Raw genomic sequence first — 15,065 nt, 5'->3', positions numbered from 1 at the left:
GACATGACCACACAACCACTCAGCTTGCTTTCTACACTGCATGCAAATTCATTTTAATTAGGAATTACTACTATTTGCCACTGTATTGAAGAACCTAGAGTGAAATAAGCCAGGAACTGAGAGACAAAGATGGATGGAGGAGGGTGGGATAGGACAGGATGTATGATCTCATTTTTATCTGCACTCTAAAAAAAAAACCAAACTCAAAAATATAGAGAGTCTGGGCACTGGTGGCTTACCCCTGTAATCTTAGCTACTCAGGAGGCTGAGATCTGAGGAATAAGGTTCAAAGCCAGCCTGGGCAGCAAAGTCCATGAGACTCTTTTCTTTCTTTCTTTTTTCTTTTCTTTTTTGGTTGGTTTCCTGGGGCTTGAACTCTGAGCATAGGTGCTGTTCCTGAGCTCTTCAGCTCAAGGCTAGTGCTGTACCACTTTGAGCCATAACACCACTTCCAGTTTTTGGATGATTCATTGGAGATAATATAATATAACATATATTATATTATATAATGCACATTATATAATATTATGTTACATATATTATGTATAAAAATATAAATAGAAAGAAAGAAAAGAGAGCTGGCACTAGTGACTCACACCTGTGATTCTACCTATTCAGGAGGCAGAGATATGAGGATCACAGTTTGAAGCCAGCCAGAGCGACTCTGTCCCCAGTCAACCAGAAAAAAAAGCTGGAAGCGGAGGTGTGACTCAAGTGGTAGAGGGAGGAAGGGAGTGAAAAATCAAGTGAGAGTTTTGGATGGTTGTTGCCAACTGCTATTGTCTCAGGCCTGTAATCCCAGCTACTCAGAAGGCTGAGTATCATGGTTTGAAGCCATCCTAGGCAGGAAAGTCCTTGAGACTCTTATCTCCAATTAACTACCAAAAGCCAGATGTAGAACTGTGTCCCAAGTGGTAGAACACTATCCTTGAACAACAACAACAAAAAACCCTCAGGAATAGCATTCAGGCCCTCAGTTCAAACCTTAGGATTGGAAAAATAAATAAATAAACAAATAAAAGGCAAAACCAAACCAAAGGGAGGTAGAAAGTATGAGAGAAATCACAGAAGTTAGGGTCTGTGTCTTTACATTTACTGCCATAAACCCACTGTGTAGTATAACAAAACCAATGCAGTAAATACTTTAAACTTTTTTTTGGTATGAGACTGGGAACCTGAAGCATTGGCTCATTTATTATCATTCTACCAACTAAGCCATGCCACCCACCCCAGTAAACTTTTGTTTTTTTTGTGCCTGTATTGGGGTTTAAACTCTGGGCCTAGGTACTGTCCCTTAGCTTTTTAACTCAGGGCTTGCATTTCTTTCTCCCTAGCACTTATGTATTTAATTTATGTTAAATCACTTACAATTTTTGTCAATATATTTCAAAATTATGTTAATATTCTTTCCTGTGAATTTATGTTTTTCTCTGATTCAAAAGAATACACCCCTACCCCAGTCCTGGGGCTTGAACTAAGGGCCCCGTGCTGTCCCTGAGCCTTTTTGCTCAAGGCTAGTGCTCTACCACTTGGGCCACAGCTCCACTTCTGGCTTTTTGATACTTAATTGGTGATAAGAGTCTCGTGGACTTTGGGCTGGCTTCAAATCATGATCCTCATATCTTAGCTTTCTACATAGTTAGAATTATGGGCTTGAGGCACTGGCTCCCAACTATTTATTCTTTTGTTTGTTTTGTTTTTTGTTGCCAGTCCTGGGGCTTGGACTCAGGGCCTGAGCACTGTCCCTGGCTTCTTTTTGCTCAAGGCTAGCACTCTGCCACTTGAGCCACAGCACCACTTCTGGCCTTTTTCTAGATATGTGGTGCTGGGGAATCGAACCCAGGACTTTATGTATACAAGTCAAGCACTCTTGCCACTAGGCCATATTCCCAGCCCCCAACTATTTATTCTTATTAATGAGTGACAAACACCAACTGACAAAAGTTCCTGTTGTATTATGGTTTTGATTTTAAATGTCCCCCAAAGCCCACATCTAGTCCCCAGATGTATTGTTACTGGGAAGTAATAGAACCTTTAAGGTAGAGACCAGGAATTGGCTTAGCTCAGTAAATAGAGCACCAGCCAATGAGCATAAACATCAAGTTTGAGTCTTAGACTTGGACAAAGAAAATAAAAAGAGAGAAGAAAAAAAAAGAGGTAGGGACCAGTTGGATGATATTAGGTTAGTGGGGTATGCCCTTGAACAGTTATTAGGATCCTAGCACTAACTCTCTCCTCTCTTCTCAGATGTTTTGTCATAGTGACAGAAAGCTGACTAGCAGTGTAGTAATATTATCATATCATAGCCTTTCCTGAACCCCAAAGCACCTCTAGATGACAGTTCTTCTACTCCCCTCCCCCCCAACACCTTTTTATTCCCCAGGGCTGGGGATTAAACCCTGGGACTTAAGCATGCTAGGTAAGTTTTATATCACTGAGCTATATGCCCAACCCTCCGTTTTTGAGATAGGGTCTTACTAGTTATCCCAAGCTGATGTCAAACTGAACATCTTCCTGCTTCTATCCCCAAAGGGCAGGAACTATGTACATCACACCTAGCTAGTGAGTAGACATTTAGGAAGTCCTGCCTCTGGCTTGGCTCCCCCAATTTCCTCTGTGTCCAGGCAGCACCTCCTCCAGCTGTTCCTTGTGTTTGGCTCTGTTCCTCCCTCCCTGACAAAGTCCCTTTCATTGTTCCTTCCATCACTGGTCCACTCAGCGCCCAGAAACTGGCTCTGCTTTTATCCTCCCCCACACCGGCCCTCTGGGCAGCTTCAGGCATGTGGGCTGTAATTGCTTTCCTGTGAGCTTTGAGGCCACCTCTTATTCATCTTTGGAAGCTTTGTTCTGAGGGATCCTTGAAGTGTTTTGGTCTCTGTTCAGATAGCACCTTTTCCTTCTTCTTCCTTCCCTTCAAGAAAAAAAAAAAAAAAGCATTTTTTAAAGAAGTATTTATTGCCCCTGTCTTTTAAAGTCTTTCTTTCTAGCTGGTTGGCCTAAACTCAATGTCTTCCCCAACAAGGCAGGGTGGACAGGGGAAGCAAGCAGGTGGATGTATGGAAAGCCTGCAAAAGTGTGTAGCGGAGGAGCAGCTGGGACCCCGCGTGGAATCGCAGGGTAGCTGCGATCCTTTTCTTGCAGGGCCAGGTTGACCTGTGCTGTCCCAGGTAGAGAGTCTCCCCACCTGAGACCTCAGCTCACTTGGAAGTCAGTGACGGCCTTCTGTGACCCCAGACTCTCCCACAATCGAGGTGTGAATGTATACATGTGGCGGTGAGGCAGTGCTCTCTGCCAAGCTGTGACTGTGCTGCCCGCCTGGCCTGGCTTTGTCAGAGAAGTCACTGCATGACAAGGCTTCTCTGTGCCTGTCAGCCCTGGCCGCCCCCGATTCTTTCTCTCTATCCACTAGAGCTTATGTCACAGCTGGTCACAATGGTCACAGAACGTGCCTCTAGCTGCCAGTGTTTGACTATGGCTGCTTGTCATCCCAGAGCATGTTGCCCCTTTTAAGTTTTCGGAGGCTTCTTGTCTGCCTCCTTTATACTGAGGCGTGGCCAACATTTGTTTGGAAATGTGGTCTTTTTGATGAGGAGAGGAGAGCGGCCCCATGGCTTCCATGCCTCACAGCACATCTCGAGTAATACGCACGGAACCCTAGCCAATAACACTCCTGCTGCCTCCTGGCTTTCAGCCTGAGAAAATGCAGAAACCAATCCAGACCCACAGCGCTTTAAAAACATTCATTAGTCCTCACCACAGGCCATGGCTACATAGAAATGGCAAATCCCACCACCCCAATTTTATGCTTGGAGAAATTGACATCCGCAGGGCTGGATCACAGAGGCAGATTGAAGGGCTTGGGCTGCCCTGCTTCGGGGAGACAGGCAGTTTAAGGGGCCAGCTGCCTCACTAAGTCCTGTATACCACTATGCAGTTATTTCCCCATAACCCCCTTGACAAGTCAGCTCCCTCCCAATGGGCATGACTGCTCCCAGGGATAGGATGGTGTCAAACCCTGTTGTTTCCAGTAAAGCATTTCTTTGTTTTCTCATAGAGCCCAAACATTTTAGCCATGGTTGCTATGTGTATCTTATTAATTCAGGTGTTTTTTTTTTTTGTTTTTTTTTTGGCCAGTCCTGGACCTTGGACTCAGGGCCTGAGCACTGTCCCTGGCTTCTTTTTTGCTCAAGGCTAGCACTCTGCCACCTGAGCCACAGTGCCCCTTCTGGCCGTTTTCCATATATGTGGTGCTGGGGAATTGAACCGAGAGCTTCATATGTAGGAGGCAAGCGCTCTTGCTATTAGGCCATATTCCCAGCCCTCAGGTTGATTTTTTAAAAAGTCTACAGTTGTGCAGGGCACCAGTGGCACACACCTATAAATGTAGCTATAAATGTAGCTATTCAGGAGGCTGAGATCTGAGGATCATGGTTTGAAGCCAACCCAGGCAAGAAAGTCTGGGAGATGTTTATCTCTAATTAACCACCAAAACAAAAACCAAACAACAACCAAAAGTAGCTCAGGTGGTAGAAAGCCAACCTTGAACAAAAATGCTAAGTGACAGTGCCCAGGCCCTGAGTTCAAACTTCAGTTTCTCCCCCTTCCTCCCCCCCACCCCCCGGCCGCCATATACACAGAAGAAAAAGAAAAGAAAAGGTCTATGCTGGCTGAATGTGGTTTGCGCCTATAATCCCAGCTCTTAGGAAGAGGAGGCAGGGGGATAGTCAATTCAAAGCCAGTCTAGACCATACAACAACAAGATTCTATAGCCAAAAATGAAACAAAGCCAGGTGCCATTTTCTCATGCCTGTAATTCTTGCTACTCGGGAGGCTGCGAAGCTAGCCTGGGCAGGAAAATCTGTGAGACTCTTATCTTCAATAAAATACTCAGAAAAAGCTGCACGTGGCACTGTGGCTCAAGTAGTCGTGTGTTAACTTGAGCATGAAGGGGCTCGTGGATAGCTAGCTCCTAGGCCCCAAGTTTAAGCCCTAGAACTAGTAATCAATCAATAAAAACAAAGGTCTGTGCAGATATTGACACTCATCACAGAATCGGATTAACTTCCAAATAGTCAGATCCATTAGTTTGTCCTCCATCCCCATCCCTTCTGCCCTGGAATCTGCTTCCTACCACGTCCTTTGAAGATCTGAGTGCGTCCCTTCTGCCTGTACAATCTACATCTTTCTTGAAAAAAGCAAAACATAAAATTCTGAAAAAGCACAAAACCTCACAAATTCTTTGGGATATATCTAGTGGAATTAAACTACTAATGTTTTCTAATCTGGTCAGATCTTTTTTTTTTCTTTTTTTTTTGGCCAGTCCTGGAAGTTTGACTCAGGGTCTGAGCACTGTCCCTGGCTTCTTTTTTTTTTTTTTTTTTGCCAGTCCTGGGCCTTGGACTCAGGGACTGAGCACTGTCCCTGGCTTCTTTTTGCTCAAGGCTAGCACGCTGCCACCTGAGCCACAGTGCCACTTCTGGCCATTTTCTGTATATGTGGTGCTGGGGAATCGAACCGAGGGCTTCATGTATACAAGGCAAGCACTCTTGCCACTAGGCCATATCCCCAGCCCTGTCCCTGGCTTCTTTTTGCGCAAGGCTAGCACTCTACCACTTGAGCCACAGTGCCACTTCTGGCCGTTTTCTGTGTATGTGATGCTGGGGAATTGAACCCAGGGCTTCATGTATAGGAGGCAAGCACTCTTGCCACTAGGCCATAATCCCAGACACTTTATTTTTTTTTTGAAGGGTATAGATTGAGTTAATTCTCATGAGAATGAGTTACTTTCAGTAATCAAGCCTGGCCCCACCTTGCTCTGTTTGGTGTACTGCCCACCATTTTGAGGCCATCCACTCTGAGATCCTTACAGATGCTCAATTTATGGAGCTGTCTGATCTTGGACTTTCAGCCTCCAACACTGTGAGCTACATAAACCTCTCTCTTTGAAAATTGACCCAGATTTGGGTATTTTGTCATAGCAATGGAATACAGATTATGATATCTGGTGCCCAGTTTAAAGAATATTTTGATGCCAGACTCTGGTGGCTCATGCCTGTTATCCTAGCTACTTAAAAGTATGAGATCCAGGGCATCTAGGTTTGGGGCCAGCCAAGGCATAAAAGGCTGAAAAATTGCCTCAGAACCACACAGAAAACCTGAATTGGAGTTGTGGCTCAAGTAGTAGAGTGCCAGTTGAGCAAGCAATCCCAGCAAGCTCAAGGCCTTGAGTTCAAACTCCAATACTGACCCAAACAAAAAAAAATCCAAACAAATATAATACAAACAAAATACTGAAACTATGTACAAATAACTTCCCCCAAATATGCAACAAAAAAATAAAAACAACCTTTCAGTTTTAGTGTTATCAGGGCTGTACTCCCTGAAGGCTCTAGGAGGAGTTTCTTTTCTGGGAGTCCACCTGCATGGTTTGGCTGGAGGCCTTTTCTCCATCTTCAAGGCCAGCAATGGAAGGTTGAGTCCTTCTGGAAGTACATCTTCCAATTCTGCTTCCCTAGCCTGTCTCCTACTCTGACCTCCTCTGCCTCTCTTCTCAGTTTGTCAGGACTCTCGTGAGGGCACGAAGCCCAGATAGCCCAGCCTAGTCTCTCAGAGAACGTCAGCTGATTAGCTGTCTCCCTCCTGTCTATACATCTACATAAGGCCTTCCCCAGCCTGCCCATCTTCTGATTATGCATCAAGTGTCCATGCTGTCCAGCGGGGACCACCTTCAAGGCTGACCCCGCCCCCCCCCAAAGTACAGAGCATGGCAATCTTCAGGTCCACAAGCTGATAGCAGAGGAGGATGAGGAGGATTTATAGTATAGAGCAAGCAGGAAGGGGCAGAAAGACTGAGGGAGACATCAAGCTGCACATAAAGGTTTCTTAGCATCTTCAGAACCTCCTGGCCAAGGATTTGCATTTGGCTTCCTTGGACTCAGGCTTCACATCAGCCCCACTGGTCCTAGGGAACAGTGGAAAGGAACAGGAGGAGGATGGGAGGTAAACGCTCTGGAAGAGGAGTGTGTGCTGTGCTGCTGCTTCTACCTGGCTCTGCCCCACTGTCATCCTGCTAGGAGCCCCAGAGAGCAGAGAGAGGAAGATGCTGAGCACAGAGGGGGGAGTGTAGGCTGTCTTGGCAGCAGGCATTGGTTGTGGGACCCAGCCAAGATGAAAGAGAGAACTGGATGGCAGTACTGGGCAGAGCCAGATGGTTCCTGCCCTGGGTGCACCCCACAGACTTGGATGGCCGTGACCCTGCACTTGGGACTTAGACCAGGGGTCTCCTCCCTCATCAAGCTGTTTCCATGTTCAGGACAGCAGGGACAACCAGAAAGCCACTGCAGCAGAGCTTTTGTCTTAGAAAGCTGATTCACATCCTGTCTACCCAAACTCCACCCCTAGAAATAGAAAGTTGTAGAGTATTATGCTCTTTAGTAGCCCCACAAATTTTCCCTAACAATCATTTTCCCTAATTTTTCATAGCTGTATAGAAAGCAAAGTCACATGAATTTTATCTTGTATTTTGTAGGTTTGTTATGAAATAGAAATAGTAAAACATTAAAAAAATCAAAACATTGGGGACTCACACCTGTCTGGTGGTTTGAGAACTTTTTTGTTGTTGTTGTTCTGGGGCTTGAGGTCAGGGCCTTGGTTTTTTCGCTCAAGGCTGGCACCCCACCACTAGAGCCATACCCTCACTTCCAGCTTTTTGCTGGTTAATGGGAGATAAGAGTCTCATGGAGTTTTCTGCCCAGGCTGGCTTTGAATTGCAGTCCTCAAATCTCAGCCTTCAGAGTAGACTGAATTACTTTAGTGCATATTACAATCATCTGTGTGGCCTATGAAATCTCAACCCTTCTTTTAAGAGTGGGACTCAAGAATGTGTGTTTCAAGCTGGGCATGGTGGGTCACACCTGTAGTCCTAGCTACTTAGGAGGCTGAGATCTGAAGATCCTTGTTCAAAGCCACTCTGGGCAGAAGAGTCCATGGAGGTATGGCTCAAGTGGTAGAGTGTTAGCCTTGAACAAAATTGCTAAGCAAGAGTGAGAGGCCCTGAGTTCCAGTCCCAACACACACACACACACACACACACACACACACACACACACACACACACACACACTTTTAAGCCAGGCGTGGAGAAGCATACTTGCTTGCTATCTCAGCATCAAGGAGGTAGAGTCAAGAAAAGGAAGGTTTTGTTTTGGCTTGGTTTTGCCCGTCTTGGGGCTTAAATTCAGCCTGGGCACTTCCTTTGACCCTCTTTGTGCTCAAGGCTAATGCTCTACCACCTGAGCCACAGTGCCACTTCCAGCTTTTTCTGAGTAGTTTATTGGAAATAAGAATCTCACTGACTTTTCTGCCTGGGCTAGCTTCAAACCTCAATCCTTAGATCTCAGCCTTCTGAGTAGCTAGAATTACAGACATGAGCCGCTGGTTCCTGGTTAAAGAAAAGGAAGTTTGATGGTAGCCTGGAATACCTAGTAAGATCCTGTCACAACAAACAAATAAACAAATTTCCAGCAATTTTGATACTGCTGTCCTGGGATCACAGACTGAGAAAACCACTGCTGTCTACCATCTTTCCTTACCAATCTGACTGTTGTGGCAATTTGGGGCTTCCATTCTGAACATTGTAGACAAATGTCCATAATAGTTTCAAGAGTGTGAGACTGACTCATCTGGTGACTGTGACCTGCATTATTGGCAGCAGGTAGCTGATTGCAAAATGGAGCAACTCAGATTTGAGGCATCAAATCACAGGAAATTAATATGCAACACCACTGGGTCTAAGTCCATAGAGTTGCTAACATTATTGTTTTTGCCATATCCATGCATCCTGCTTTGCTCTATTATTCTGTCCAACATGAAACCACACCCAAAGAAATAAAAACCTGTCTGTTCTTTGACAATGACCAGGGTCACAGAAAGGCAGGGGAATGGAAGGAAATGCAACAAAATAAAGTTCTGGTGCTGATGATAAAGAACAAGTATATTGCAGTAATTTAATTTCATAAATATTCTTGCCATCTATAATCATAGTGGGGTAGGAATCTGAATTTCTTTTGCTTCCAAGGAACAGTAGTTTTTATGTCAAAACAATTTCTCTGGGGCTGGGAATATGGTTTAGTGGTAGAGTGCTTGCCTAGAATGCATGAAGCCCTCGGTTCAATTCCTCAGAACCAAATGAACAGAAAAAGCCAGAAGTGGCGCTGTAGCTCAACTAATGGAGTGCTAGCCTTGAAGCAAATGAAGCTCAGGGACAGTGCCCAGGCCATGAGTTCAAGCCCCAAGACTGGCAAAACAACAAACACAAACAAACAAAAAAAACCACACACACAATTTCTCTGAAATTGTTTTTCTCTTCCTCCCCCCTTTCTCATTTCTTGGGCAGGAACTTAAACTCAGGGCCTTGTGCTCTTGCTCAGCTTTTTCTGCTCACAGCTAGTGCTCTACCACTTGAGCCACATCTAGTCCAGATTTTTTTTCAGGTTAATTAGAGATGTAGTCTTATGGACTTTTCTGACTAGACTAGCTAGACTCTAATCAAGGTGCTCAGATTTTAGCCTCCTACATAGCTAGGTAGGATTATATTTGTAAACCATTGGCTCCTGGCTCTGTGACTATTTTCTGAGTTAGAACTTGCTAGAACTATTTCATCTATATCCATTGATGATTTGGATAAAAACTGATGCATGCAATAAGGTAAAAATAAATTTGAAATATATGTAGATAAGCTGGAAACAAGATGGAATTTCATAATACCGACTGATGGTTTAACTTCTTAGACCTTACCTTTTGCATTTCTTTTCATGTACACTTCTTTTTAAAATTTGAGTTGATTAACATCAACTAAAATGAATTGCTAAGAAAAGTTTAAGAAATCTAGGTAGGTTGATTTGACAAATGTGACTTGAAGGCTTTCTTCCTAGTACTCATGGGTACTTTTCCTTGATAGTTCATCTAATTAGAACAAGATAGCAGCTTCTTTTCTATGTATCCTACTAATCTCTGAGTATTTTTCTGAATCTGTTTCATCTACTATTCAATGTGATTGCATCGATGCACATAATTTAGGATGAATTGATTTAAATAAAATTGATTTAAATTTAAATTTAGATTAGTTCTTGAGAAGATGAAATGTAATTATTTTGACTGAAGTTTCCTATCTCTTGTTTGATAATCATAATTGAGTTTTCTACTCATAAATAAATGTAGTTTCATTTCTAGAAGGCCTATGCTATACATTTCAAATGGCGATTTGTTTTGCAATTTATCAAATTATTTCTGCTGCTTAATCATGGATACAGAGCATTTAACACTAATAGTTGTGAATTCATTGAGAGATTTAATTCTCAACAGTTTTAACACTATTTTGTTTAGCATATTTTATGATTATGTTAATGAACCAAGCACTTCACACAAATAACTTACATGTAAATGTTTTATTTGATTGGAGCAATACAAGTTAAATTTTTTCTAAGATAATACAAAAATATTGTCAGTAGTAGACTTTGGAGAATAGATCTTCCTCTTCCATCTCCTGAGAGTCTGGACATCAGAATCTAAGAACTTGTGTGTGTAATCCTTCCTTTGCAGAAATTAATATAGCCATGTCTTGCTGCTTCTTAATTTTGCTTTAAAAAAAGACTGCAATTTTGAATTTTTTGGCCTAGTATGTATACAAATGATAAGCTGAATGAGTCCAGAAGCTAGGAGTATGCTCAACAAGCAGATGACAATATGGCTAGACAGTCATGTGACATGTCTTCTTCACTGTAGAGCAATATCTTTGCTAATCATTTTGTAGCTGGACAACTATTGTGTTCTCTTAATATTCCTTCCTGTAAGCATACTGCCTGTGAATGCTCTCTCTCTCTCTCTCTCTCTCCTCCCCCCGTGTGTGTGTGTGTGTGTGTGTGTGTGTGTGATGCAATACTTTGAAAAAAGAAAAGCTCATTAGAGTTGGACCAAATTCTGTTCATAGATACAGTTGTGCTTATCCTTGAAGATGAGCACTTGTATTGTTTCTCTTTGCTCACCCTTTCTTTTCCCCTTTCTTCCATTTGAGATTTCACTATGTAGCCCAGGCTGGCCTCAAATCTGCCATCGTCCTGCTTAAGTCTTTTGGTGGTTAACTGGAGATAAGAGTCTCATGGACTTTCCTGTTCGGACTGGCTTTGAACTCTGATCGTCAGATCTCAGCCTCCTGAGTAGTTAATAGTACAGGCATGAGCCACTGGTATCCAGCTTCCCAAAATACGACCTATTAATTTTTGTATTTATTTATTTTGCAGTGTTGTGGATCAAACCCAGGACCTTATACATGCTAGGCAAGTGGTCAACCCTGAGCTATTCCTTCTCCAACCCTAAAATTCAATTTTTAAAGGTCTTTATTAAAACAAAAATTCATGGGATTTTTCCATCAAGGAATGCTTCAGTTCAAATCTACCATTATAGTATAAGAAGTGATTTAAGTTGTTATATACGCCTTAGTTCAAGAAATATACTTCCTAAAGCTTGGAATTTTTGGAATGAAAACGTCTTTAGAGACTATTCATTTCTATGTCAGCATGTTTTAAACGAGGAGACTGAAAGGTGGTGAGGTGAAGACATTTGTCTTTTCATGGTACTAATTAGCAGAGCAAAGACAAGAACAGAAATTGGTCGAGTTATTTTCATTACTTCACAGAGAAGCCCTTGAAAATAATTACTATCATTACATTGTGCAGGTTTCCTGAATGTGAGAACTGGGGAAATAGAAGCCACACAGCTCAGACTGAGAAGGGTAGTTAAGGTACAAGGCCTAGGAAGAGATGGGCAGGACAGAAAGCCCTATTCTCCAGTAACTGGTATGTGATCTTAAACAAGTTATATTCCCTCTCGGTGAAGAACTCTGAACCTAACTGTAAATGTTTCAAAGCTCTATTAAAGCAAGAATCAGTGTTAGATATATGTAAGTCAGGAGTTGTATTTTGGAGTTCAATACTTTTTAACTTATTTCTGAGAGTACACTATGGGGAATGTAATAAAGTTGTATGTTCTACCTTTGTTAAACTGGGGAGTCTCTAAGGATACCTACTTCAGGGATATTTCTGTAAGTCAATTTCAGCCTTAGAACTGTGAGGAGTCAGAATTCTCTTTCTAATTGTATCCTGTTCCTCATCTCACTTGCAGATGAGGTATCCAGCTCTACCACTCTGGAGATAAGGACCAGGACAGAGCTTGTTCTTAGCAATATCCTTAGGTTTCAGCCTACTGCTTAAAAATGAAGTATTTATGGAAGATGAATGCAATAATATCTCTAGATTTTTTTGGGCAGTCCTGGGGCTTGAACTCAGGACCTGGGCACTGTCTCTGAACTTCTTTTGCTCAAGGCTAGCACTCTACTACTAGAGCCACAGTGCCATTTCTGGCCTTTTCTGTTTATGTGGTACTGAGGAATCGAACCCAAGGCTTCATGCATACTAGGCAAGCATTCTATCACTAAGCCATATTCCTAGCCCCACCTCTAGAATTTTGTTATAGAAATGACTTAGAAGGCTGGGAATATGGCCTAGTGGCAAGAGTGCTTGCCTCATATACATGAAGCCCTGGGTTCAATTCCCCAGCACCACATATATAGAAAATGGCCAGAAGTGGCTCTGTGGCTCAAGTGGCAGAGTGCTAGCCTTGAGCAAAAAGAAGCCAAGGACAGTGCTCAGGCCCTGAGTCCAAGGCCCAGGACTGGCCAAAAAAAAAAAAAAGAAGAAATTACCATTTGGTTAGACCATTTGGTGTCCATTTGGTGACCATTTGGTTAGACCTGGAGATAAAGGGGCTTGAATTTAAATTATATATGGTGATAAAAATGGTAGTGGGGGTGGTGGTGGCTCATGCCTGTAATCCTAGCCAAGGAGTCTGTGATGACAGTTCAAAGCCATCCAGGGCTGTGAGACTCTTATCTCCAGTTAACCACCAGAGAACCAGAAGCAGCACTGTGGCTTAAAGTGGTAGTATGCTAGCCTTGAGCAAAAGAGCTCAGAGACAGCGCCCAGGCCCTGAGTTCAAGCCCTATGACCAACAAAAAAGGGGGAAAAAAGGGCACGTTTAAGCCAGCCCTTGAAATCACTAATAAATCAGTATTGAGTGAATGAATGAATAAAAAGATAGCAATTCCAGAAATATACCTCAGCAAATATCACCAAACAATTAAGCTCCAAGCAATTATCAGGTAACAATAGGAAGAAATATATCAACATATCTCTCCTCTCCTCTCTCCCTCTCTCCCTTTCCCCCCTCTTTCTTTCTTCCCTCTGCTACCTTCTGCCCCCCCACACCGGCCCCCAGGGTTTGAACTTAGGGCTTCATATTTACCGGCCAGCCATCTACTATTTGAGCCAGTCCAAGACAGTGTCAAAATGAAGCCTCAGTTATGGGGCTTGAACTCAGGGCCCAGGCATTGTCCCTGAGCTCTTCAGCTCAAGGCTAGCACGCTACCACTTTGAGCCACAACACCACTTCTGGTTTTCTAGTGGCTAGTTGGAGATAAGAGTCTCACAGACTTAGTCTCTTTCCTGTTTGGACTGGCTTTGAACCAAGAACCTCAGATCTCAGCTCCTGAGATTACAGGCAAGCGCCACCAGCTTCTCAGATGGACTTATGCCATACATAAAGAATTTTAGAACATCATTTTTACTACTGACACCCTATGCTGATGAAATGTACACCGTGATTATAGAAGAAATTCATCCAGGGTCCTTGAGGGAAGACCACTTTGATCCACAGCTTAGAATGCAATACTCTAGAATGTGCACATTTGCTAAAGCAAACATATTTTTCCAATTTTCTCTTTGATATGTTCAGTCTACCTAATGGGTGTTTCAGCTTTAATCCAATGAAGCACTTAGGTTAGCAATTTTAGAATTGGGTGAGGCAGCTTTAAGCTATTCTCCTCCTACCTATTCTTCACAGGGGTGTGAAGTTAATGAGATAATGTCTCTGAACTATATTATATCTCGATAGCAAACTCACATGTAAGAGCTATTGTTGTCATGTTTCTAATCCAGAATAATCCACTGAAGCAGTCTATTTAGATACCTAAGTGATAATATGTTGCCTTACTCGACTAATTTTTGTGTATTAAGTTAATCTGTTTTAGGGGAACAATAAGTTTTAAATTCATGTGAGACCAAGAATTACCCACTTCTTTTTGTTGACAGTCTCTACCTTCTTCATGTAATGCCAATCTCTACTTTATTTTTTACATTTATTTTTATTTCTAACTGGAAACTTGTCTGACTGGTCTTTGTTTCTGATGACATCAAGCTACCTAAAAGTCTTTGCTTTCCTTCTTGCTTGATGATTGCACGCGTGACTAATGAGTTTGAGGCACATTCTTGTTAGATAACTTTGCTTGTTTTACAGTTCCAGAGTCAGTGGTAGGACTAAGTCATTAGGATGGTTTTTAATTTTCTTTTAAAAATACCATAGTGTCTTTTTTTCCTTATGTTGTAGTCTTTTTATTTTATTTTATTCATTTATTGTCAAAGTGATGGACAGAGAGTTTGCAGTTTCATACATAAGGCAGTGAGTACATTTCTTATCCAACTTGTTACCCTCCTTCCCCCTCCCCATTTCCCTCTCCTCCCAGAAATTGTACAATTGGTTTACACCATATAGTTTTGAAAGTATTGCTGTTGCTTTGGTTTGTCTTTTTGTCCTTTGTCTCTTGGTTTTGTTGTTCCCTTTCCCTTCCCTAGTTCCAATACACATATATACAATATCCAGGTTATACTAAAATCAGTTACAGTGATATTAGGGGTAAGACCACAGGAAAGAAAGACAAAAGCAAAAGGGCATAATTTCACATGTATGTTGAAAATAACAACAAAATGATAAACCACTGTTTCTATAACTTAGAGTTCATTTTGCTTAGCATCATCTTACGTATTCATATGGACATAGCTATTAAGCTATTGTGATCTTCTGCTAGGATTATTCTAGACATGTACTAATTATTCCCAATGAGAGAAACCATAGAGTTGGGTCTGGCTCACTTCACTTAGCATGATTTTTTCCAAGTC

This window comes from Perognathus longimembris, chromosome 22 (genome assembly GCF_023159225.1).
Source record: "Perognathus longimembris pacificus isolate PPM17 chromosome 22, ASM2315922v1, whole genome shotgun sequence".
Lineage (NCBI taxonomy): Eukaryota > Metazoa > Chordata > Mammalia > Rodentia > Heteromyidae > Perognathus > Perognathus longimembris.
The sequence above is the reverse complement of the archived record's forward strand: the minus strand, read 5'-3'. Positions refer to the sequence as shown.